This window comes from Saccopteryx leptura, chromosome 2 (assembly GCF_036850995.1).
Source record: "Saccopteryx leptura isolate mSacLep1 chromosome 2, mSacLep1_pri_phased_curated, whole genome shotgun sequence".
Taxonomy (NCBI): Eukaryota; Metazoa; Chordata; class Mammalia; order Chiroptera; family Emballonuridae; genus Saccopteryx; species Saccopteryx leptura.
In genome coordinates, this window is record NC_089504.1 from 284058751 (window position 1) to 284083154 (window position 24404).

At 41.3% G+C, this 24404-nt stretch overlaps 1 protein-coding gene across 2 annotated transcripts in view; it reads right to left on the minus strand.

Annotated features, from left to right (window-relative positions):
• The window catches only part of LOC136390943 (uncharacterized), an 81750-nt gene that overhangs the window by 25811 nt on the left and 31535 nt on the right, over nucleotides 1-24404 (minus strand). Inside the window, exon 1 of one of the 2 annotated variants that reach the window (XM_066362109.1) lies at nucleotides 4985-5007. The exons of the other annotated variant lie outside the window; for it this stretch is intronic. The gene's annotated coding sequence lies outside the window, so the exon portion shown is untranslated. Of the gene's footprint in view, nucleotides 1-4984; nucleotides 5008-24404 lie in introns of those variants that run through there. 2 annotated transcript variants of the gene reach the window in all.

Here is a 24404-nt window from a genome sequence, read left to right on the forward strand (position 1 = left end):
AAACCATGGAGCCAAAAACTGGTGGGCCATAACCTTTAATCCTACCTTGCACCCGGCGGGCAAGTAAAAATACACACTGGGCTCCAAAACCCAGTCACACTCAGTGCTCACAAAGCCACTGACTTATCCGAGTTTCCTAGAATCAAAGGTTTCTAGCTCACCAACCTTATTCTCCTCAGTTCCCCATTTCCTTCCTTATCCCAGATACAAACTCTACACAAACTGGCATCTCACTCAGCACTCCGCCATCTTGGCTGCTTCTGGCCTCCTCCACGTGGCCTCCTTTAGCTGCTGGCTCTACTCTCTCCGCTCTCTCATGCTAATCTCAGGAACCCCGCCTACAATCCCGTTCTGCCCCCATTTTATAGTGTAGCTTCAAACCTTTAATCCAATATACAAAATAGGGTAGTCTCTAATACAGTCACTTCTCTGAGGCATGATTGGATTGTACCGCCCTACATCAAAAAGGGTAGGAAAGGCTTAATCCCCAAACCAAGCCCCAGGCTACAAGGATTCTGCCTGCCTTTAGCCCACCTCAACACACATTAATATCACCTGGGCGACGGCCTCCTCATGTTATCTTTAACAAAGTGAGCATAATACATTTTATCTGCCCAACAATCCACCCCTATGCTCACTTTACTACCCACAATCTATACCACCGGCATCCCTGTGCAAGGAAATTAGAACATTACACAAATTACAACAGCAAAAATCATACAGTTTCAACAATTTCAAAGGTACATGTCACCAGTCTCTGAGCACTTAGCCCAAAGCGCAAAATGTCCTCGGTCTTCTTTCTAGCCACGGGAAAAACTTCCCGGGGCAGGGGAGTGCTTCCAGCAAAGCCACCCCCACCCCCATCAGGGTATTTCACATTGTCCAAAATCCGTAATCCGTAAGTCCATCCAACAAAGGAGCCAATGCCCATCCGGTCGTAGTCCAGGAAATCAGTCCACGCACATGGGGCGTCAGCCACCCCCCTCATCCCTGCCGTACTCGCAGGTCTTACACTGTCCCAAAGAGGAGCACGTGGCAATGGCAGTCAGCATTTCCATCTCTGCTCCGAAAAGCATGTCCAGGCCTATGTCCCAAAATCGCAGACCTACCAGGGCCGAAGTAGGTGCTCCTTCCAGCTGCGCTTTCACCTTCTGGAGACTGCGGATTGCAACTCCAGTCCGATTCTCCTCATCCTCCAAAGAGGGACTGAAAACACCAGCTCCGGCTGCCGGGCTCGAGCCTCCGTCTGCCGCCGCCTTCTGCTCCACAGACCTTGCAGCTCCAGACCCGGCCTCAGCTTCAGCTTCAGCCTCAGCCTCAGCCTCAGCCTCAGCCCCGGCCTCCTGCCGCTGCTGGCTCTCCGCAACATCCAGGGCAAGCTGCAACTCACGAACCTCTGAATCCTCCTCCAGCGTTTGCTCCATTTCCAGGCGAATCTCGAACACCTGGTTGGCCTCCTCCTCCAGCATTTCCTCCAGCTCCAGGGTCAGCATCAGTTTCTCCTGCGTTTGCTCCATCTCCTTCCACTGCTTGGTAGGCAGGTCCTGGGCAGCCTCTTTCACAGAGCTCTCAGTTTCCTCATGCATGGCTGTAAAAGTCAGCCAGCCTACGATCCCCAAAAGGACAGCCATGGGGAACCCTAAAACTAGCCAGTCCTCTACTCCACTGCTCAAAGGCTCCTTGCCGATCTGTATCGAATCCTGCCACAGACTACGCCAAATGTAAAGCCAGCAGGCAGGGCCGGGGCCACCATCAGAGCAGCCTGGCCCATGCAGGTTCGCATTGGATTCGGACAGTCGGTAAAGAAACCATGGAGCCAAAAACTGGTGGGCCATAACCTTTAATCCTACCTTGCACCCGGCGGGCAAGTAAAAATACACACTGGGCTCCAAAACCCAGTCACACTCAGTGCTCACAAAGCCACTGACTTATCCGAGTTTCCTAGAATCAAAGGTTTCTAGCTCACCAACCTTATTCTCCTCAGTTCCCCATTTCCTTCCTTATCCCAGATACAAACTCTACACAAACTGGCATCTCACTCAGCACTCCGCCATCTTGGCTGCTTCTGGCCTCCTCCACGTGGCCTCCTTTAGCTGCTGGCTCTACTCTCTCCGCTCTCTCATGCTAATCTCAGGAACCCCGCCTACAATCCCGTTCTGACAAACAAGGAAGTCCCCGATACAAAGTCACCCATCCAAGGCATAATTGGATTCTTCATGAGAGTGCACCACCCAGATAATACAATCATTCAAGGGTGTGGGGAAAAGCTCAGTCCCAAAACCAAACCCCAGGCTACAACGACCCGGCCTGCCTATAGCCTGTTCCCCACACCCAATATAAGTCACAAGCGAGCAAACATATATATCACATTTACAAACTTATTTGACCCATTTTATAGTGTAGCTTCAAACCTTTAATCCAATATACAAAATAGGGTAGTCTCTAATACAGTCACTTCTCTGAGGCATGATTGGATTGTACCGCCCTACATCAAAAAGGGTAGGAAAGGCTTAATCCCCAAACCAAGCCCCAGGCTACAAGGATTCTGCCTGCCTTTAGCCCACCTCAACACACATTAATATCACCTGGGCGACGGCCTCCTCATGTTATCTTTAACAAAGTGAGCATAATACATTTTATCTGCCCAACACCAACCAAGAAAGATGGGTATTATGCTGAACCATCCCTGGAATCAGGCTCTTTGGGCCAAATATTGACTTCTGAATTAAGAAAGTGCCAGCAGAACCTGACCTGTGGTGGCACAGTGGATAAAGCATCCACCTGGAATGATGAGGTCGTGGGTTTGAAACCCTAGGTTTGCCCGGCCAAGGAGCATATGGGAGTTGATGCTTCCTGCTCCTCCCCCCTTCTCTCTTTCTCTCTTTCTTTTCTCTAAAAAATGAATAAATAAAATCTAAAACAAAAAAACTCAACCGTGCTCAGGGAAGAGGCAGGGAGGGGGGCAAGGAGGGAGGGAGGTGCAAATAAAAAAAAAAGTGCCAGTGGAGACTCTCAGAAAAACTGTAGTTATTTTTCCACCTCAGAATCCTCATTCTGAGATGTTCCTCCTCAGAGGGTGCTCCTCCTCTAGCTTCCCCTCCCCAACCCCTACCCCACGCTTAGAACCTTGAGGGAGGGGCCCAGGAACTAAAGGTCCCCTCCCTCTTCCAAGGCCTGACAATCCTTTTTGTTTTTCCTTTCACGTTTCTGGTGTAAACGAAGCAAATTTAGACTACAGTCCTTAGTTGTGAAAATAAAGGGTAAAGCAATATAAGACTAGGGGTTCAAGATAGAGGCCATGGAGTATAGAAAACAGAGCCCAAGGCGAACAACACTGACTTCCAGACCACCCACCACCCACATCATGTGAGGGAGAAGGATGTCGGCTAAAGAGCGTCTCTTAATCCCAGTTCTATGATGGAGTCTAAGGCTAGAATTTAGATAGAGTTAAAAATACTGTATACCTTTATTTCACCAACTTCTAACTGAAAGTTATCATTTCCTTCAGTTACTGATGAAGGCAATAAATTACAGTATAAGCAGTCCATGACTTCGCCAACAGAATCACAGGTATTTTCATATCACCTTACAGTTGTGGCAGATGTCCCAAATATCGCTTATACTCATCACTACGGCAAAATTGTTATTAGATCTGCCAGTGGACCTTTTCATTAATACTCTAATAAAGAAGTACATATTTTACTACATCACAAACTAGATGCTTTTAGTATTGATCCATTTTCATTGTAACTGTTTTTGTAATGCTATTTATTTTATTTTATGAGTTAAAAATTATTATTCTGTCCTTAGGCTTCACCAGACTGCCCATGGGGGTCCGTGTCACAGAAACGCTGCCTACGGGCTCCTGGACTGGAAAAACAACTTTCTCCAGTTCCCATCCAGCACCACCCAAAATGACCCTCCCTACAATCCAGCAATCCCACCGTTAAGAGCACTTTTCCTTAGTGTTTTAAAGATTCCCATTTAAATGTAAATACTCCCAAAGCAGAAGAATGTTGAGTGTTATTAGTTAACCCCTTAAATGGGATTGTTTTAACAGCTAGCTGAGCACAACACCTACAATTGAATTAAACAAACATTTATCGAGCTGCTCCTGCCACGGGTAAAGAAAAAGACTAGGTGGGCAGAGAGCGAAATCTTCCCATGTTTCTCCCCTTAAGGGTGTTTGCGATTTAGTAAGGGGTATAAAAAAAAGGTGCAGAAGAGACGGGAAGAGAAATGCTACGGGAGAAGTGCAAAGAGCAAAGATCGTTCCGGGGGCGGGATGACTGGGGAGGAACGTGATTGCTTCATGCATTCATTTCAGAACTGACTATGGAACTTGTGCCAGGTCCTCAGAATACAACCTTAGCCAAGTTCACTGCCTCGGGTTAAGTTTAACAGGTAAACCAGAAGTAACCTATAGCCCTTGAGTTCTCCATTAGGTGTAAAGGGCCGATGAAGCACGGAAGAGTGACTTAGTGCTTGTGGGGGAGGGGAAGAGTCTAGAAAGACTGTGGGTTGTGATGAATGGTGGCGCGGAGGAAGTGACACATGAGCTGATCCTAGTAGGATAAAGTTTTTAAAAGAGAGAGAAAGATGGGGGAAGGGAGGGGAGAGGGGGAGGGGCACCGCATACCAGGCAGAGCGGTATGTAAAGAGCCTATTCTGAGACTGCATTTCAGTGGGAGTTTAGGGATAGTGGGGGAACCAGGCAGGAGATAAGGCTGGAATCGTAAAGCGGGCCTGTACTTTGTGAAAGGACCTTGTATTTAATGGTCAAAAGTTTGCGTCCTATCTCTTTGGAACAATCAGAAAGGCTTCATGAAGGAGATAGTTGAGCTGGGCCTTAAAGCATGACAAAAATTTCAACAGGTGGAGATGGGGCGGGGAGGCGAGTATTTTGAGGCTCACGGAACAGCCTAGTCAAGCACAGGGGTTAAAAGCGTATAGCTTGGTAACAACAGCGCCGCTGCGCACTTACGGGCGCGGGAAGGCAGGGCGGCGTAGTATCCGCTAAGGTTCCAGGGCGGGAGCAGACTCGTCAAGTCAGAACCTCGCCGAGTCAGAACCTCTGAGGCTCAGGCGCCAGTTAGACAGTTCCACGGGTGATCTTGATGTGAAATAAAGGTGGTTATTGGCTTAGGAGAGAAGGCTGAAAAGAAAGGTGTGCAGGGTAAGGATTAGCGTTTACTTCTAAAGGCAGAGGGAGCTCCTGAAAGACCCCAGAGGGAGAGTGGTGTTTATCAAAGCCCTGCTTAAGGAAGATTTATGTGACTGCAGAATTTAAGACAGAAAGAGCGGGGACCCAGGTAAGGGCTATTATAGTAGTCCAGGTAGAGCGTTATGTGGGCCTGAATATGGTAGTGGCAGGGGGAAGTGCAGGGAAGGGGCACATGTGAAGACATTTGGAGGACAGGATCTACATGGCTCACTGGATAGAGGGGCTGGGTCACAGATGACTTCAGGGATCTGAGCTGGGTATTGAGGAAAATAGGGCCTTTAAAAGCAAAGCTGGGGAGTAAGGTGCCTTTGTGAGAAAGATGATGTAAAATGCCTACACAGAGAGGTCAAGAAACAGTGATGATTTTTGTTTTGAGGGAACGCTCACTGTGGTCTGGGGACACAGGATGAGGCATGGGAAGCACATCAGGATTGGGAGGAGGGAGCAGAGGAAGGCTGTGAGGGCTTGCCTTTATCATTTTGTTGAGGATTTCCTAACAAGGTGGTAGGAACTCAGAGCTGACAACCCAGGTAGGTCCCTTCTCTTCTCAGGAGCACCCCTTTCCTTGTTGGAAAAGCAGGTGATAATAAAACTTATGACCCACTCATCTCATGGGAGTGCTGTGGAGAGCATCCAATACACATGCATAAATAAGTTCAAGGCGCTCACTGAGAACAAAGTGTGCTAGAAATGCTAACCGGTAATCAATTCAGCCACCTACTTCTCCACAATAGTAAACAAGGTGTCTTTTTAAAGAAGCAGATGTGGTTAACTTTGAGGCTGTCTATATAGTCTCTAACAAGTAATTAAATCTAAACTCTTGATTTTCAAGAATTCCCTCATTAGAGTCTCAAAGTGACCCTAACACCTCCATCAAACTGAGGCCTGGACCAGACAGTAGTTAATCAACATGAAAATTATTTAATCATCTCCCCTCCATTCTTCAGATCCAAACTACAGGCATTCCCCAACATCTCCCTAAACTGTACTCTTTTCCTCACCCCAAGTTTCCTCTCTTGGCAGAATGGTGCCATATAAAATATTCAGATCCTGGGTAGGATGTGTGCAACCTACATGGAAAAGAAGGCTGTCAGAAAGAAAAAAGAGGACAAAAACAAAAAACCCAGCACTCCTAAAATGACAAAGATTGAAAATCTGTTTTAAAGGAACACATCTCTAATTATATGTTGCGTGCATAGCAAATCTTTTAACAAATCCCATCACAGTCTCTGCTTCCCTAAAGAGCAGACCTGATAGATAATAACTCCCCACCTCTGTGGTGAAATCCAATTTTCACACCTGGTAAATGAAAAACTCCACAGTGAACCAAGGTCGAGTTGGGGTGAGCAGTTAACAGAAGGTTAGGGGCTGTTCATCATGCAATAGCTCTTCTGGGAACCCCCTCCACAGATTTGCTCTTTTTATGCCAGTTGATACTATTTCATCCAGAAAACCTCCAACCTCCTAGGCTACAAATGCTAAAGCCTCTGTCACCTGGAGTGATTATGAATGAGCACCACAGTTCACAGGTCACATGTATATGAGGCCTGGCCCTAACTCTATCTCTTGTTTGGTAGGAAGGTTTCTTACTATTTGTGTACTTTAATGAGATAAGCTTATACTGCATTCCTGACAAATTGGCCACAAGAAGGGGCGATGCCCCTGAAATTTACAATTGTAAAGGAGTAATACACTGGTGGAACAAAAATGTATAAAAACCCATCCAGAATCTGTATACTGTACAGACTAATCAGGAACAACAAAGTGAACATCCACAAGGAATCAGCAGTGAAACACACACACAATTATGCACACAAGTGCCATTAAAGAGAACTGGAATGTGGGCCAGGACATCCCAGAATACATAAGAATTTGGTAAAGGTGATGCCACACATAAGTTAGGGCATGAAAGGATTAGAAATAATGTTGAAATAACTGTTCTAGTGTTTGGAAAAAATTTAAGATCCTCATCTCCATATAATAAAAAATTTCAGAGATAGTAAATTAAAGATAAATACAAAAATGAATCCATTTTGTAGCAAACTCTAGAAGAAAAATAAATGAATGTTTATCTGACCTTGGGGACAGGGAAAAATATTCTTAGAATAAAATCAAAGAATAAAAGTAAACAAGAGATTTGACTACATAAAAATGTACAATTCTGTAAAAAATAAATTATAAAACTACAACACCAACAAGGTAACGTAAACAAAATATTTCCAACAAATAGGACCTTAATATATATGACTGAAAGTTCATGTTCTTAGTCTATACAGAGCTCATGCAAAGCAATTATGACAAACATAAATACTTGAGTTAAAATTTAACGTATCACACATACAAAAAATTAAAAAGAAATCACTTGAACTTCTGAAAACATTCATTCAAACTAGTAATCAAAGAATAATAAGTAAATTGTATTTTTTTATGAAGCCCTGGCACATGGTAAACACTTGGTAAATATTTGTTGACTTGTTCATATTAACAAAGAATAAAAAAATCCCAGTGTGCAGTGTGGTAAAATGGATGTGCATATGCAACTTGTAGGACTCCATACTAAAGCAGGGGTCAGCAAATTGTTTCTGTGAAGGGCGAACAATAAATATTTGGGGGTTTGCAAGCCATACAGTCTCTGTTGCAACTATACAACTCTGCCATTGTAGGATGAGAGCAGCCATAGACAATATGTAAATGGATAACTGTGTGCCAAAAATAAATGATTTATGGAAACTAAAATGTGCATTTCATATAATTTTAATATGTCATAAAAACTCTACTCTTGATTGTTTTCCCCAACCATTTTAACATGTAAAGACCATTCTTAGCTTCTGGGCTATACAAAAACACTCCATGGAACAAATTTGGCCCATGGGTCATAGTTTGCCCTGTGCTAGAGCTACATTTCTGGAAATCAGTTTGGCATTATATGTTAAGAGGCTTTTAAAAAAGTATATGTGGGCTATCAATATTAAAATAATAAGGTACAAATACTTTTTTAAATAAAAAATTGAAAGTACTGTCTATACTCTTTTCCTTAATTATCCCAATAATTCCCTTTCTTTCCTTCCTTTTCTAAAGATTTTATTTATTGATTTTACAGAGAGAGGAGAGGCGGTAGAGTGAGAAGTAACAACTCATAATTGCTTCACTTTTGTTGTTCATTGATTGCTTGTCACATGTGCCTTGACCAGGGAGCCCAGGGTCTCATACTGGCGACCTCAGCATTCTAGGTTGATGCTTTATCCACTGTGCCACCACAGGTCAAGCCTAATAATTTCTTTTCTAGGAATTATTTATGAAAGCCAAGGTAGAGACTCAGACAGAAACTTATACAAAGAATGGTTAAATATACCCTAGTACATCCATGCAGTGAACTGTTATGCAACAATATATATTTTGCAAAATATATTTCATTGCATGCAAAATACATTCATGATATAGTTATGTGAAAAATGTAGGATACAAAATGTGTACATCCTAATTTTAACAAAACATATATGTACATACAATTTATACAGATAGAAAAACACATATATATGTATAGAGGAAAGACCCAAGGAAATGCATTAAACCGTGAATGCTGAGTTCATGCATGATTCAATTTTTTCTTTAATCTTTTGTTCTAATTGTTGACACTGAGTAGTTATTACTTTTTGCAATTAGGAAAATATGCTAATATTATATTTAAATTAAAATAAACTGAAAAAAATATCCAGAATCTGAAGGTTCACATACAATAGTCAGAGGAAGACAAAAAAGAAAAAAAAGAAAAGAAAAATCCTTCAAATGCAACCTAAATGTAAAATCTTGACAAAATCTGCAATGAGAAACAGACCTGGGGCAACTGAAAGTTGCTAGGATCTAAAATTCATGCAAAATCACCAAAGGAAAAAAAATCTGATCAAAAGCAGCTGAGACCTGGAATCTATGTCTGACCCTACACTGAACATATCCAGAAAAAGCAGCATGAGATTAAAGGGCTGCCTTAGGTTCTTGAAAGATGGCTTCTTTTTAGTCCCGTCTGAACACTCCCACCATTCCACCAACAATAAACCAAGAAACAAGCCTTGTCTCCAGCTTTAGGACAGAATTCTACAATGCTTCCTTCTTTTGTTTTTATTTTTAAGAGAAGTATGGCTTTTCTCTTCCAGGTAATAACATACTCATTAACACCTACATGTGTCTTTTGCTAGAGAGTAAGATAAGTTAGACAGGGCAGTTTAAAGAAATCAAAGGTTTCCACAAGCAAATTTCAGTTTGATCTAGAACCTAACCAATACACAGTTAGTGTATGACTGTATTATGGGGACTTTACTGTACGCCAGTTTATATGCTACACTTTTATATCAGTTGCTTCATTTAATAAAAGGCCACTAACGAGGACTTTTCCCAACATTACCTAAGCAATTGTCAAACAAATCTAGAGGGATCAAATAATATGCCCAGGGTCAAAATCTTACAAGTCTGTGGCATCAGTGGCTGAAATACTTTTAAAATCAGATTTTAAGGAAAGGCAGGGGAGAGCACAAATGTTACCAGCAAACACACCTCAGTTTAAGCTTTAAGATCATAGTATGAGTTGATTTTTATTACCCTCAGTTTTCTCATCTATAAAAATGAAATAAAAATAGAATCTATCTCTCATAACTTTTGAAAGTTTAGAGATAATATAAGGAAAATACCCAATACATAGTACGTCCTAAATAAATGTCTGCTGTTAGGAGAACACAACTGCTAGTCAATACTTTTCTTTGCTAAGTCAAAACTTAGTCAGAAGTTCTCTTCCAGGATAACAAAGAAGAATTAAAGTCCAGTTGGGAAATTGCTTGGATAATTTGTAAAAAGACTTTCCTTTCCTTCATTTCCCAGAGAGCTTTAACTCTTTGCTTTCTATATAAGATAAGGGAAGCATGTTTAGGAAAACAGATTTGGAAATGGGGATACTTTATGGCATGTTTATATTTTAAAAATCAAGTCTAAACTATTTAAGACCACAAACCACTTCATATGATGCGTTTCTAGAAGGGTAGGAGCAATAAACATATTCCTATAAGGAGACTCGGTCTCAGAGCCCATGAGATGAGCCAAAAGAGAATCTTTCACCCACAAAGAGGAACGTGGTAACTTCCTTCACTTCCTTTGTGGTTTTAACCTAAACCACAACTCCTCCCTGTTAGTTATAAATCTTTTCTTTACATACAGGTGTGTGTTAGCTTTCTTCCACCTAATATGTCACTCCATTCCCTGCCATATGGAAAAACATCATGTGCTTCTCTTCTTCCAAGGAAAGCTTCTCCAGCACTCAAGAGTGGTTTTGAGCTGCTCTCACAACCCATCTATTCTACCCATAGCCGTCTGCATGAGCGGCTGTTCCCAAGGATGTCTGAAAGACTACAGAGTTCTTCCAATGCCCAGATCTGTGACTAGAGGCAGGAAAGATGAATAAATATATTGTATACCACTTGGGCAAAAGAGGAAAAGCTTTCTAGCCTAAAATGAATGAGAATATCAGGGTTTCCTGTTGGAGATAAATAGAGGAAATATGTCTTGTTTTGCTTTTTGTTTGAGAGGAGAAAGAAGAATGAATGAAAAGAAAAATAAGCACAATGCTCAAGTTAAGAAAATGAAAATCGGAAAGTGGGCAGACTGCTGTCTCCTAACTGCTGCTGTGGTTCCCGAGTTAATATTTGCCAGACTTAGCATTCCTGTGAGTGGGATAATGGGCCCCGCTCAGCATCACGTGAGTTCCCCATCTCAGCCGAGGGACAGGATTGCAACCATAGCATACACAGCTCTCATTACTTGTAAGGAAATGATCTGACTGAGGAAAGCAGCACAAACCATAAACACATTTACTTGAAAAGGCAAAGCTGTTAAGTGTTAGGTGTATTCCTCAACTTCATGACTGATACAGTGTGCTGGTCTTAGTTGCTGATGTCCAAGTCCAGAACAACATTTCCCAGAGTGGATCTGAGAGCCCCTTCAGGTGTTTATGGGCTCTGATATCAGGGGGACACTCTCACGTTTCACTTTCTCACTGGAAGGGGTAGAATAGCAATCATTTTCTAAGAATGAATTTATTAAGCACCATTTATGTCAAGCAGTATATCTATTCCATATTGTAGAAAAAGGAAATTCTTGCCTTTGAGAAGTTTATAATCTTGATAGGGAACCAGTATGCCCCAAATCAGAATTCTAACGCTAGAATCATTTGATCCATCTTCACTCTTTCCCTCCCTCTACCTTTCTGATTAAACAACAACAACAACAACATTGGAACCAATGGAGGTTGAATAACTGTCCTTGGTCACTCAACAAGTAAATTATCAAAGAGACAGAATTCTAACTCTATAGATAGTTGCCGAACTCCAAGCCTGAGTACCTTTCTCTTATGCTTTACTTATACTTCAAAAGAGTAACTAGAACAACTACCTACACAAATTAATATGATACAAACCGTGTGTGCAGAAGCATTACAGATTGCAAATGAGAGGAATGCAAAGTCTGAACTAAAAGGTTTCTTTGGAGGAGGGTATGAAGGATGTGATAGAGAAGAATTGTCAGAAATTCAACCACCATTTTCTGAATGCCCTGTATGTACAAAGCTCTCGGCATAGAGAGGAGGAAACCCAATAAGATTAATGTCACCTGGTCCCGGCCCTAAAAGACAACAGTACTGACTCAATTTATTAATGATAAAAGGAGAACAACTGAAGTAAGTCACAGAGACAGTTATTAGCTAGCAGGAGGAGAAAGGCAGATTCTTGGAAATATCATAATAGCAAAGAAAAGCTGGCCAGAAGCCACGAGGAACTATACCTTGAGAGAGAACTCAAATTGTATTAAGATTTTACAGAGGGGTAAGGTTTTCTAAATTTAAGCTGGGTAAAAGGAAAATAATCAATTAACTTACATTTCAAAAATATTTGGAGTTTGTCTTTATAAACATAATGTCTTGATTCATCATATGGATTGTGACCAGATTCATTCAGAGCTTGATATTAAAATAAAGACATTATTATTATTTTTTTTTGTATTTTTCTGAAGTTGGAAACGGGGAGGCAGTCAGATAGACTCCCGCATGTGCCCGACCAGGATCCACCTGGCATGCCCACCAGGGGGTGATGCTCTGCCCGTTTGGGGCTTCGCTCTGCCGTAATCAGAGCCATTTTAGTGCCTGAGGCAGAAGCCACAGTGCCATCCTCAGTGCCCGGCCAAACCTTGCTCCAATGGAGCCTTGGCTGCAGGAGGGGAAGAGAGAGACAGAGAGGAAGGAGGGGGGAAGGGTGGAGAAGCAGATGGGTGCTTCTCCTGTGTGCCCTGGCCGGCAATCGAACCCAGGACTCCTGCATGCCAGGCCGATGCTCTATTACTGAGCCAACTGGCCAGGGCCAATATAAAGACATTAAAAACACACACACACACACTACACAAAAAGACAATTGGACCTGACCTGTCATGATGTAGTGGATAAGGCATCAATCTGGAATGCTGAGGTCACCAGTTCAAGACCCTGGGCTTGTCTGGTCAAGGCACATATGAGAAGCAACTGTGAGTTGATGCTTCCTGCGTCTCCCTCCTGTCTGCCTTTTTCTCTTTCTCTCCTCTTTCTTTTTTTTTTTAAATTATTTTTATTTATTTATTCATTTTAGAGGGGACAGAGAAAGAGAGAGGGGGGGGAGGAGCAGGAAGCTTCAACTCCCATATGTGCCTTGACTGGGCAAGCCCAGGGTTTTGAACCGTCAACCTCAGCATTCCAGGTCGATGCTTTATCCACTGCGCCACCACAGGTCAGGCTCTTTCTCTCCTCTTTCTAAAATCAATATGTAAAATCTAGAAACCTGACCAGTGGTCATGCAGTGGATAGAGCATCGACCTGGATGCTGAGGTCCCAGGTTTGAAACTCCAAGATCACAGGCTTGAGTGAGGACTCATCCTTGAATGCAGGGTCGCTAGCTTGAGCATAGGATCATTGACATCATCCCATGGTCACTGGCTTGAGCCCAAAGGTTGCTGACTTGAAACCCAAGTTGCTGGCTTGACTGGAGCACCTCCCCCCAACACACACACACACACCCCGGTCAAGGCATTTGTTACTTGTATAAAAGCAAATCCAATTTTTTTAATATCATGGTTAGGTCATTTCTGGTTATTCAAAAGCCAAAAAAGAAAAAAAATCCTAGATATTAGTGTAATAACAGCAGGAAGCTTTGTGGATTTTCTTGCACCAAAATAGTCATCCAAAATATACATCAAAACTTCACACAATATAATGTAATGATGAATTCCTTTATATAAAGACTTTTCTCTTGCCTGACCAGGTGGTAGCACAGTGGATAGTGTGTCGGATTGGGATGCGGAGGGCCCAGGTTTGAAACCTCGAGGTCACTGGCTTGAGTGCGAACTCATCCAGCTTGAGCGGAGGCTCACCAGCTTGAGTGTGGGGTCTCTGGCTTGAGCATGGGATCATAGACATGACCCCATGGTTGCTGGCTTGAGCCCAAAGTTCGCTGGCTTGAAGCCCAAGGTTGCTGGCTTGAGCAAGGGGTCACTCACTCTGCTAGACCCTCCCTGGTCAAGGCACATATGAGAAAGCAGTCAATGAACAACTAAGGTGCTGAAACGAAGAGTTGATGCTTCTTATCTCTCTCCCTTCCTGTCTGTCTGACCTTCTCTCTCACTCTCTCTCTGTCTCTGTCAAAAAAATTTTTTTTCTCTTATAATGGTACAGTATTTGCATGAATTCATCCTTACTTTCTCGCCTAACTCCTCTAGTGACAGAAGCCAGCAGTAAATTAAACTGCTTGCTATGATTGGAATCCATCACCTCTGTCTTATGCTGGTATTAAATAAAGAGCCACATCATGTGAAGAGTAAGAACAGAAAAACCCAGGGAAACTCAAGACTCACACTTGATGATGTCAATATTCTTGTAATCAAACAGTATGTCTCATTCATTAGTACCATATTTCAAATTTCAATCTATCACAATGTTTAGTAATAGTTTTGTAAGAAAATAGACTTACAGAGCTTTATACTTTTAGTTTCTATATATTTTATTTTTAGAAAGAGAGAGGTAGAGAGAGACAGAGATAGGAAGGTAGAGATGAGAAGCCTCAATTCATAGTTGCGGCACTTTAGTTGTTCATTGGTTGCTTCTCGTGTGCCTTGACCAGGGGCTCCATTCAAACCAGTGACCCCTTGCTCAAGCCAGTGACCACAGGGTCATATCTATGATCCCACGCTCAAGCCAGAAATACTGCACTCATGCTGGTGACCTTAGGGTTTCGAACCTGGGACCTCAGCATCCCAGGTTGATGCTCTATTCACTGCACCAGCACTGGCCAGGCTAGTTTTTATGTACTGAATTTCTCATTCTCACTTCCTGTTTTTGCCTAAACTAGGAAGTGAGCTCATTTATCTTAATGACTCAGTGTGTACTATGGTGTTTTATCAAGAAATAATATCTTTTAAAATGTATATATTTGTATATGCATAGAATATCTCCAGAAAGATAGATGAAAAATTAGTTATCTCTGAAGTGACTGAGGGTAGGGGACTTTTTCCTTTATACCCATTTATGAATTTTATACTTTAAGTTTAAAATTTGTTTTAATGAGCAAACAAGTATCTTTGTTGAGCTTCTTAATCCCTAAATATGTTACAGCAGTGACCACGATTAAATAGCAGTTGATTTCCAATATTTTATAGGCATTGGATTCATTCTAATCCAGCTTGCCTCTTATTCCTCCACAATGTATTATGTGCCACATTGTCTTTTACATACCCAGCAACGCTAACATGAAAAAAACTCCGGAGAATTTTATGTCGCTGTCCAAAATAACTGGACATTCTTGGGGTGTGCTAAAACCATAGCTGGGAACCACTGAAATATTGTTAAATAATAACACAAGGTTGTAATCTCTAATAGATAAATATGGTGAATGGTTAAGGGATCTATTGCAAAATTGTAATGCAACGTTTTGAAATTATAGGAAAGATAATCTATTCCCTTCTATCTTCCCAAAATACATATTCATTGTATTTGTTCTACCTAGAAAGTTAACTTTGGAAATTTAAACACTAAAAGAAGAAGCATAATGCAATGGAAAACACACAGACTACAGAAGCACACAAAGCTGAGTTTGAATCACTCAAGTTGGGGGACTTCTGATAAATCATTTAATTCTTATTTGTTAAACAACTGCTACATGGCTGGCACTTTGCTAAGTGCTGGGCACTGGGGTACAGAGCAGTGAGGGAGGCACAAATGAGTTAATCATTTGGTGGGGAAGATGGACAATAAAATTATAATAAAGTGTGTGAAGGAAAATGACAAGGAGCTATACTGGGGAGCTAACCTGGTCGAGGGGTCAGAGGTGGCATTCTTGAACAAGTAGCTTAAAGCAACTACCTTGGAGTTAGCCTCATCTTCAGGTTCTTGTCTGTAAAACAGGAATTATAATAGCTTCCTCAGAGATTTTCTCTGATGATTTGATGAGTTTTGATACTTAAAGCTCTTAGCAGAGCATCTGGCACATAGTAAATACTCAATAAATGATAGCTATTATTATTTGTTCTTTCTGTATAGTCTCCTCTGAGTTATATATGAAGTAGCTCTCAAAAGTATAAAATTTACAAAATTACCCTTTGGCGAAATATTTATGTTTTTAAATTTTTTAAGTTTTAATTATCCAGCACATGCTACATGGGAGTGGAGGGATGAGTAGATCTAGTACTCATTTTCTCGGCAGGAGTGCCCTCTGCTTACTTAGGACTGCACATTCACCATGACCACGAAGGCAAGTCCCAAATGTTTTTTGTCACAGGCTCAACATGTTATATGAGTCAGCTGTAAAATCCTGGCCCCCTCAAAGGCTGATGGGTCTCCCTGTTTAATCAGACATGAAACAAATCACGTGTAGCAGCAGAGGCGTACAAACACGCTTTAATTACAATATTGTAACACCAATTAGAGATCTATCTAATCGAGGACTCGGCACTTCCTGCTTTAGATATTACTCCCATGTTGGGATAATTACTGCTAATTAAGCTTGGAACTAATTAGGCTAAATGATCTCATTTATACCAACAAAGATGACTTCTAGGAGTTCATAAGAAAAACTAGGGTGATTTTATCATTCGTGAACTTTTTGGCATTTCACACTGGAAATAAAACACCATCACCTGCCATCAAGGCGAACAGAGAGTTTGTTCTTCTGGAATTCTGCTCCCAGATGGCAGTGGGACCTTCATTTATCTACACAGATTCTCCTATGCAATGAAAATAATAGTGTAAAAACACTCCACTCACATACTGTGTCCTTCTACAAATGAGCCTCATGAAGGGGGGGGGGGGCAGCCACTAAGAGCAGTGACAGCTGTGAAGGCTGATCTACCAACAGCCTTGTTCAAAGTCACCTTTCCCTTGTACTTATATTTTACTTACCTCAAAAGTCTTACCAGTCTTCTCAGCATAGAATAAGGCATGGGCTTGGGGGTCAGACAGATCTGATTTTAGGTAAGTTATTTATTCTACCTAAGCCTCAGTTTTCTGTCTCTAGCTTAGGGACGATAATAATGCCATGTAGGGTTTCTGTGAGTATTGATAAGTTAACGTGTATGCAAGGCAGGGTACTTTTTGGCACATAGTAGCCTTCAATAAGTAATAAGAATACCCACTTCTAAACTAAACTTACATCTTACCTGTCTTTTACTCTTTTGGGCATAGTTCAGTTGTAGATAAAAGTACATGACAGGGAGATAGGAAACTGTTATTTTTAGGTTTATCTCTTTTTTTTTTTTTTTTTGTATTTTTCTTAAGTTGAAAACGGGGAGGCAGTCAGACAGACTCCTGCATGCGCCCGACCGGGATCCACCCGGCATGCCCACCAGGGGGTGATGCTCTGCCCATCTGGGGCTTCGCTCTGTTATAATCAGAGCCATTCTAGCGCCTGAGGCAGAGGCCATAGAGCCATCCTCAGCGCCCGGGCCAACTTTGCTCCAATGGAGCCTCGGCTGTGGGAGGGGAAGAGAGAGACAGAGAGGAAGGAGAGGGGGAGGGGTGGAGAAGCAGATGGGCGCTTCTCCTGTGTGCCCTGCCCGGGAATTGAACTCGGGACTCCCGCACGCCAGGCCGATGCTCTACCACTGAGCCAACTGGCCAGGGCCTAGGTTTACCTCGTAACTCATTGTATGACTCAAGCAAGTCACTTTTCCTTTCATGGTGACTGTTTTACATGAATTTTCTGATTTAACCTTCACAGCAATACTCCCCATTTTAGAGATGAGAAAATGGAGACCTAAATAAATGAGTAATTTTTAAAAAACAAAAGCAAAATCGCCTTACTGTTATTAAATGACAAAGTCAGGAATTGAACCCAGGTCTCACTTCAGAGCCCCCTCTCTGTTGTAATTGGTATAATCACTGTTATACTGAATTACCTTAACCCTCCTTTCCCGTTTGTAATTGAAGGAACTGAAGAAGACATCTCCAAGGTCCTTTCTGGTTCTGAAAATCTGTGGTTCTAGTCTATGGGGTGAGCCTCTTAACCTTATTCTTAGTCAGCAATACTCATCAATTAGGAAGTCTTTATTGTGTGTCTAATATATACATGCTCTATCCTAAAGAGAATAAGATGCTTCCCCACACCCCAACAGAAACTTCCTGAGGAACTTATATTCATTAGACTATCTACCTTAGAATTCCTATATTGTGACAAATATTTGACCCTATCAGTATTATGTACTTTACTCTTTTCCTTTTCATAACTCCCATCTTAAGGAAAATCTTCACTTATACTCTTTTCTCTGGATTCTAGCAGTTAGGTCTTATTATTTTTTTTCTTGTGCAAAAAGTTCTAGGGACTCTCTGATTTTCTTTAATTCTCATAGTCTAAAAAGAGACTCCACAAATATGTGGTACACACAAACAACCATTTTTTGCTAGATTATCTTATCAATGGAAAACAAAAAAACAAACAAAGCCCAAGCTTCTGATCTTAAATGTTACAGAGAATTGAAAACTTCAACCTGTGGGTTTTTAGAGGAATGTTAAGGGGATTAGACTGCAATACTGGCTGGTCACCTATGGTCAATTCAGGTCAAGGGTTTCCTCAGCAACCTGAGCTGTAGCCTATCCCAGAAGTGATTTCTATTGATTCCTAAAGAGGCTAGGATAAAAAAAAACATTGGTCACCTGGCTCTTAGGGGACTTTGTAACAAAAGCCTAGTTTAGTCTATACTTCTCTAGGAAGTAAGTTCCAGGAGGACAGAATTGTTTTGTACAGTGTTTCGTCTCCAGTACCCAGAACAGGGTCAGCCATATAGTAGATGTTCAATAAATGTTATGTGGAGCAAATGTGCATGAGTTTGGGGCAAAACCAAGCAAGTTTATATACCTCTTCAGAATCATGGAGGTCTGGGAAGGTGCACTTCCCCTGGCCTTGGGCAAATGCTTTGTGTGGCATCCAACCCTCAGCAGCTGGGGCTGTTCTTTGACTCCTATGTCTGGAGGACTGCCTACAGCTACACCTTGCACAGGCAGATCCCCATCATGCTGAGGAAAATGGGAGTAGGATGCAGAAAAGAGGATGCTTTTTCTCTGTTGAAGAAGAACCCAGGGACCTCAGTGTCACCCTGGGAAGGGACTGGTAAACCCTGAGCAAAGGCCTAGGTCACTCATCTCCTCCCAACCTGGGGGCTTGGCTTTGATGGAAAAGAGGATCTCTGTCTGCAGCTAACTCTACAGAGACTAAAACATTGAGCCACCCTTTCCTGTGTCTGAAATACACTGCCCAGTGGCAGTGTCAAATTTGTCCCACACCTGCAGGGTGGGAGCATCAGTGATGGTTGGCCAGAAAGCATAAGAAGGAAGGAACAATGGATTTGGAATCAGAAAACTCAGGTCTCAGACCAGGTGGCCTCACTTTCTCCCTATTTGAAATGGAGTTAAGAGTACTCTTCCCCACCTTGGAGTTTTAAAGACCAAAGGCAATCATGAATGCCACAACCAATTGCACACTGCAAATGTCACATTATACTGAGCATTACCTCTTGCCCACTAATTAATTGTCTCTTATTGTAATGGAACATGCCTAGTCATGTTTGTGACCCACTGTGTCCTCAGGGTCACTTGGGGGGGGGGCATGGTGTATAGCCTGGTGGATGGAAGATGCCCAGGCAGGTTACCTGAGACCAAGTTAGATTCTGTCTTTGGCAGAGATTGGTTTCAGCTGCTCATCCAGCAGGAAGGCTCAAGAGCTTTAGCCCTCAACAGTGGATGACACACAAATGGCATTCCTGGCCTCCACCCCTTCCTTTGCTGGGAGAGATTTTTTATGGGTGAAGATCTATGGGAGCTAAGGATTCCTTTCTCATTTTCTACTGGTCACAAGGATTGGTTCCTTACTATTGCTAAGAGCATGGGCAATCCTAGTAAGAGAGAGAGACTCGGGAAGGCCATTGGTCACAGGGAACCCTGTTTGACATATTAGAAAAGTATACTTCTAGAGAATCCTGAAAGACAGCAGGAACCTGCCTTTTAGAACAAACCATAAAACATCATTTAATACATTTAATTAATTATGAATTAGTAATTAAGTTGGGAAGATGAAAAATGAGTAAATAAATGTTTTGACAAAATGAGGAACCATTTATAAGAGAAATTCTCGTGCCATTGTCCTGATTCTCATTCTGTCTTTTGTGTTAATATAGAGTTTCAATTAATCATTTTTGGTGCTACTAGAGCATGCCAGACAGAAGGGAGAGAGAGAGCCTCTATGACTAAGGTGGTGAGGGAAATATTTTGAATTCCAAATCACAGCATGGCAGCTCTAAGGGAGAATTTGGGTAAGCCAACCACCCCCTTCTTTTGACAGATGAGAAAATTGTAGCCTAGAAAGGTTACACGATGTGCCTAAGTCCATAAAACTATGCCCCTCTGAAGACAGCCATATTGTGATATTTGCCTGAGAAAACATACTGCTTTCCTCATCTGAGGCAAAGTAAAATAAAAAAATGTTTTAGATTTGTAGCTTTAGGGGGAAAAATGTCAATGAAGTTGCCAAAGAATTAAGACCTCCCATTTAAAGGTGTCAGAGAAATGGCCCAATGAATATGGAACTCTGAGCAATCTGAGACTGACATCTACAAATGACAATAGTACCAGTAAGTTGCCTGAGGCAGATGTGTCAAGGAGTCCGTGTCCTGCCTATTCTTCTTCCCTCATTTAGCCAAATGTGGCTGATTTCTTCAGGACTGTGTATATCTATCCAGTCCCCTTTAAAGAATATGCCTGTTCCTAAAATTGTTATCTCAAGTATCAGTTAAAAGTAATATGACCACGTAGTTTGGGGACTGAAGGCTTAGACTCTCCCTGGTAAGAACCTCTCCTAAAGGCCCAACCTTAAAATGGGTCCATCTAAAAAGTTCTTAAACCTAATCTTCCCTGGTGGTATAAAAGTGATTCTTCTTTGAAGCTAGAAGTCTGATGCACATTATTTTCTGCATTTAAGCTTTTGTTCATTAATTTATTCATTTGTTCACCTGGCACTTGCTAGGTTCCTATTCTAAGCCACACATTAGGGTAACTTTGGGAAGATAGTGTCCCTGCAATGAAGAAGTAATTACTCTTCAATAATTACCCACATCTTTAAACCCTGACGATTAGATTATCTATCACTCTTCTTATTTGAGAAATGTTTTCCTCTATTGGAGGGGTGGAAGGGAATAATCATAATTTGTTGGTTTAATGCAGCTGATTTTCTTTAGGCAAAGGTCACATGTTATCCAAACATAGCTAAAGTGAGACAGTAAGTTGACAGGCAAATCAGAGAATAAAAAGGACAGAACCACAAAAAGAAAAGTGTTTCATAAGCTTCTAGACAGTGAAGCAAATGTCAATTATGAAAAGATCTGGTTCATTCATTCAACAAATATGTGTTGACAATCTGCCAGGTATGAGGCACTATACTAAGGACAGGGTTATAAGATTAAATAAGGGAATAACCTTACTCTTTAGGATTTAGAGGGGAAAATATGAACACATATAAAATTATGACAAAATAAAGTAAGTCCTAAAAGAAGTATGTTCACAATGCTAGATAGAGAAAGAAAATGATGAATTTGGAGACATTTTTAAGATGAACAACAGATCCTCATGACAATTTGGATGTAGAAAGTAAGAGAGAAAGAGAATTCAATGAGTACAGGTTTCTAGTTTAGGGGACTAGATAAAAGTTTGGTCTTAAAACTAAGAAAGGGAAGACAGGAGGAGATTCAATTTTTTTTTAACATCAAAGTAAATGTGTTTTGTTTTGTTCAAGGTGCCAACAAAGATCAAGGTTGAGGGGTCTATGAGTAGTTAAAAATGTGCCTGGAATTCAGGAGATAAAAATCAGTCAACAATGTATCAGGGAGAGTGGCTGTAGGGTAGGCAAAGGGATAGGATGAGGAAGAGAAGTGAAAGGTAGAGAGTATAAATATATAAGAACTGGGAAACATAGTCCTCTAAAGAAGATGACAATGCAATGCTCCCACCTGCCCCACTTGGTAGAAACTGTCTTCAACCAGTTCACAAATGACTTCGTGGGATTTGTACAGTTGACTCCTCAATGCTTCTTGCAGATCTCTTTCCAATGAGGCTTCTGTGATAACACCTTTCTACTCCTTCTCACTTTTTCTCAGCTTTCTTCTGCCTTTTCATTAAGTATCGAGATCACCAGAGCTCCACTCCAAACCTTCTCTTTTCATTCAACATGCTCTCACTGGATGATTTTCTATAGTTTCAATTACTACTTACAAACAGATGGCTCTTCAACCAATATCCCTAATCCAGACATCCTATTGAACACAATAGTTGGCATATAGAAAGTAGACAATAACTGTTTGTTGGCTGAACCATACTGAGCTCTAGGAAGATTTTCCAACCACAAGCTCCAGTAGACATTACCATCAGGATGTCCCACAGTCTTTAAACTCAACATAAACAGAGCAAATATTCTCCTGCAGCTGATCTGCCTTTTATCACCCCTACTTTTTATTTCATTCAGAAAATGGCACCTTTTCCAGAAACCAGTCACCCTAGACCAGTGTTTCTCAAAGTGTGCACCAGGGTGCACTGGTACACCCTAGAAGATTTCCAGGTGTGCCCTATGGCAGGGGTCTGGAACCTATGGCTTGTGAGCCAGATGCGGCTCTTTTGATGGCTGCATCTGGCTTGCAGACAAATCTTTAATAAAAAAAAAGTTAAAAATATAAAACATTCTCATGTATTATAATCCATTCATTTCCTACTTGCTCATGTTCATGGTTGCGGGTGGCTGGAGCCAATCACAGCTGTCCTCCGGGACAACACCAAATATTTATTGAATAATGCGTAATGTACATGGGTCATTGTATAGCTCTCACGGAATTACATTTTAAAATATGTGACGTTCATGGCTCTCTCAACCAAAAAGATTCCCAACCCCTGCCCTATGGTATTCCAGAGAAATATGTGCCTGTTGGGGACTAAAAAATCAACAGGGTTTTTGGAGTTTAGATTTTTGGGGGACAGAGGTGTGGAGAATTGGCTATAAGCTGACAGTCTGCCCAACCCCCCACCTTACTTGCCTAATTAAGTTGCAAAAGGCTGTTAAGCTGTGGTGCTGGATTGTTTACACTACCCCCCATGTTCCCTGGAAAGACTGAACGCAAGTTTCTTCTATCCGTTGTTTGGTGTCAAGTTAAGATGATCTGTATGGTGGTGGTTTTCTGCATTCAACATAATTAAGAGTAAAAAGAGAAGAATTCTTCAATGTATTGATGAGAAAATGTGAATTTGCCTTTCAAATATATGCCCAAACATTAAAGAAATTACTAGGACACATCAGGCTCATGTTTCTCATAAACACAAGAATGAAAAAACTTAACACATTTGTGCCAGACCTGCCAAATTTATTAAATCTTACTAAGAATGTATCTATATATATATAAAAACAGGAGTCCCCAAACTTTTTACACAGGGGGCCAGTTCACTGTCCCTCAGACCATTGGAGGGCTGGACTATAAAAAAACTATGAACAAGTCCCTATGCACACTGCACATATCTTATTTTAAAGTAAAAAAACCAAAATGGGAACAAATACAATATTTAAAATAAAGAACAAGTAAATTTAAATCAACAAACTGACCAGTATTTCAATGGGAACTATGGGCCTGCTTTTGGCTAATGAGATGGTCAATGTGCTCCTCTCACTGACCGCCAATGAAAGAGATGCCCCTTCCGGAAGTGCAGCGGGGCTGAATAAATGGCCTCAGGGGGCTGCATGCTGCCTGCAGGCTGTAGTTTGGGGACCCCTGTATAAAAAGATAACTTTTTTGTCATTTTTAAATTTTTTAACCTCTCTTTTTTATGAATTCTAAAAAGCATAACTCAGAAAATATAACATAAAAATGTTTTTTAATGTCAGAATAAATTTAATTTTGTTGTATTTATTTCATTTAATTACCATAAAAGTGTGCTTGGACATTATATATTTTTTCTTTAATATTTGACTTAATTATTATAACATATTTCTCAGAAATTTGTATATAGTGCGCCTACAATTATTTGTAGGATTTTAAATGTGCCCCGACTTCACAACATTTGAGAACCACTGCCCTAGACTCTTTCCACTCCCTCATTCCCACATCATCTTAAAGATTCTCCCTCCAAAATGCTTTAAATATACCCCTTCTTCTTTGTTCTCACTGCCAATGGCCCTTACCATCTCTCCTAATTATCTTTGAATACAGTCATGCCCTATTCCAAAGTACAGTCAGAATCTTACAGGATAAAGTTCAAATTCCTTATCACAGGACAGTTTCTTCCTTTTCTGGACTCTTGCTCGTTTGTTTCTACTCTTCCCAAAAGTAATCTTCAAGAAAATAATTATTTACTAAGAAGGTTTGTTCTCAAATGGCTCCGTGACCTCACACAGTCTGTTCCTTCTTACTGGGTGCCTTTCCTCCACTTGCCACCCTTCCCCATTTGTTACCCAGAGGACTCCTCTAGACCTATAAAGTTCTAAGAGTTTTCTCCTTCCCTGCTTCCCTCAGCTGTCCTGTGGTCACCTTCCCTCCTCTAGATTTCTATTAATAATTTTTACCACTTTATATTGGACTGTTTATTCATTGTTACCCTGAAGGGAAGACATTT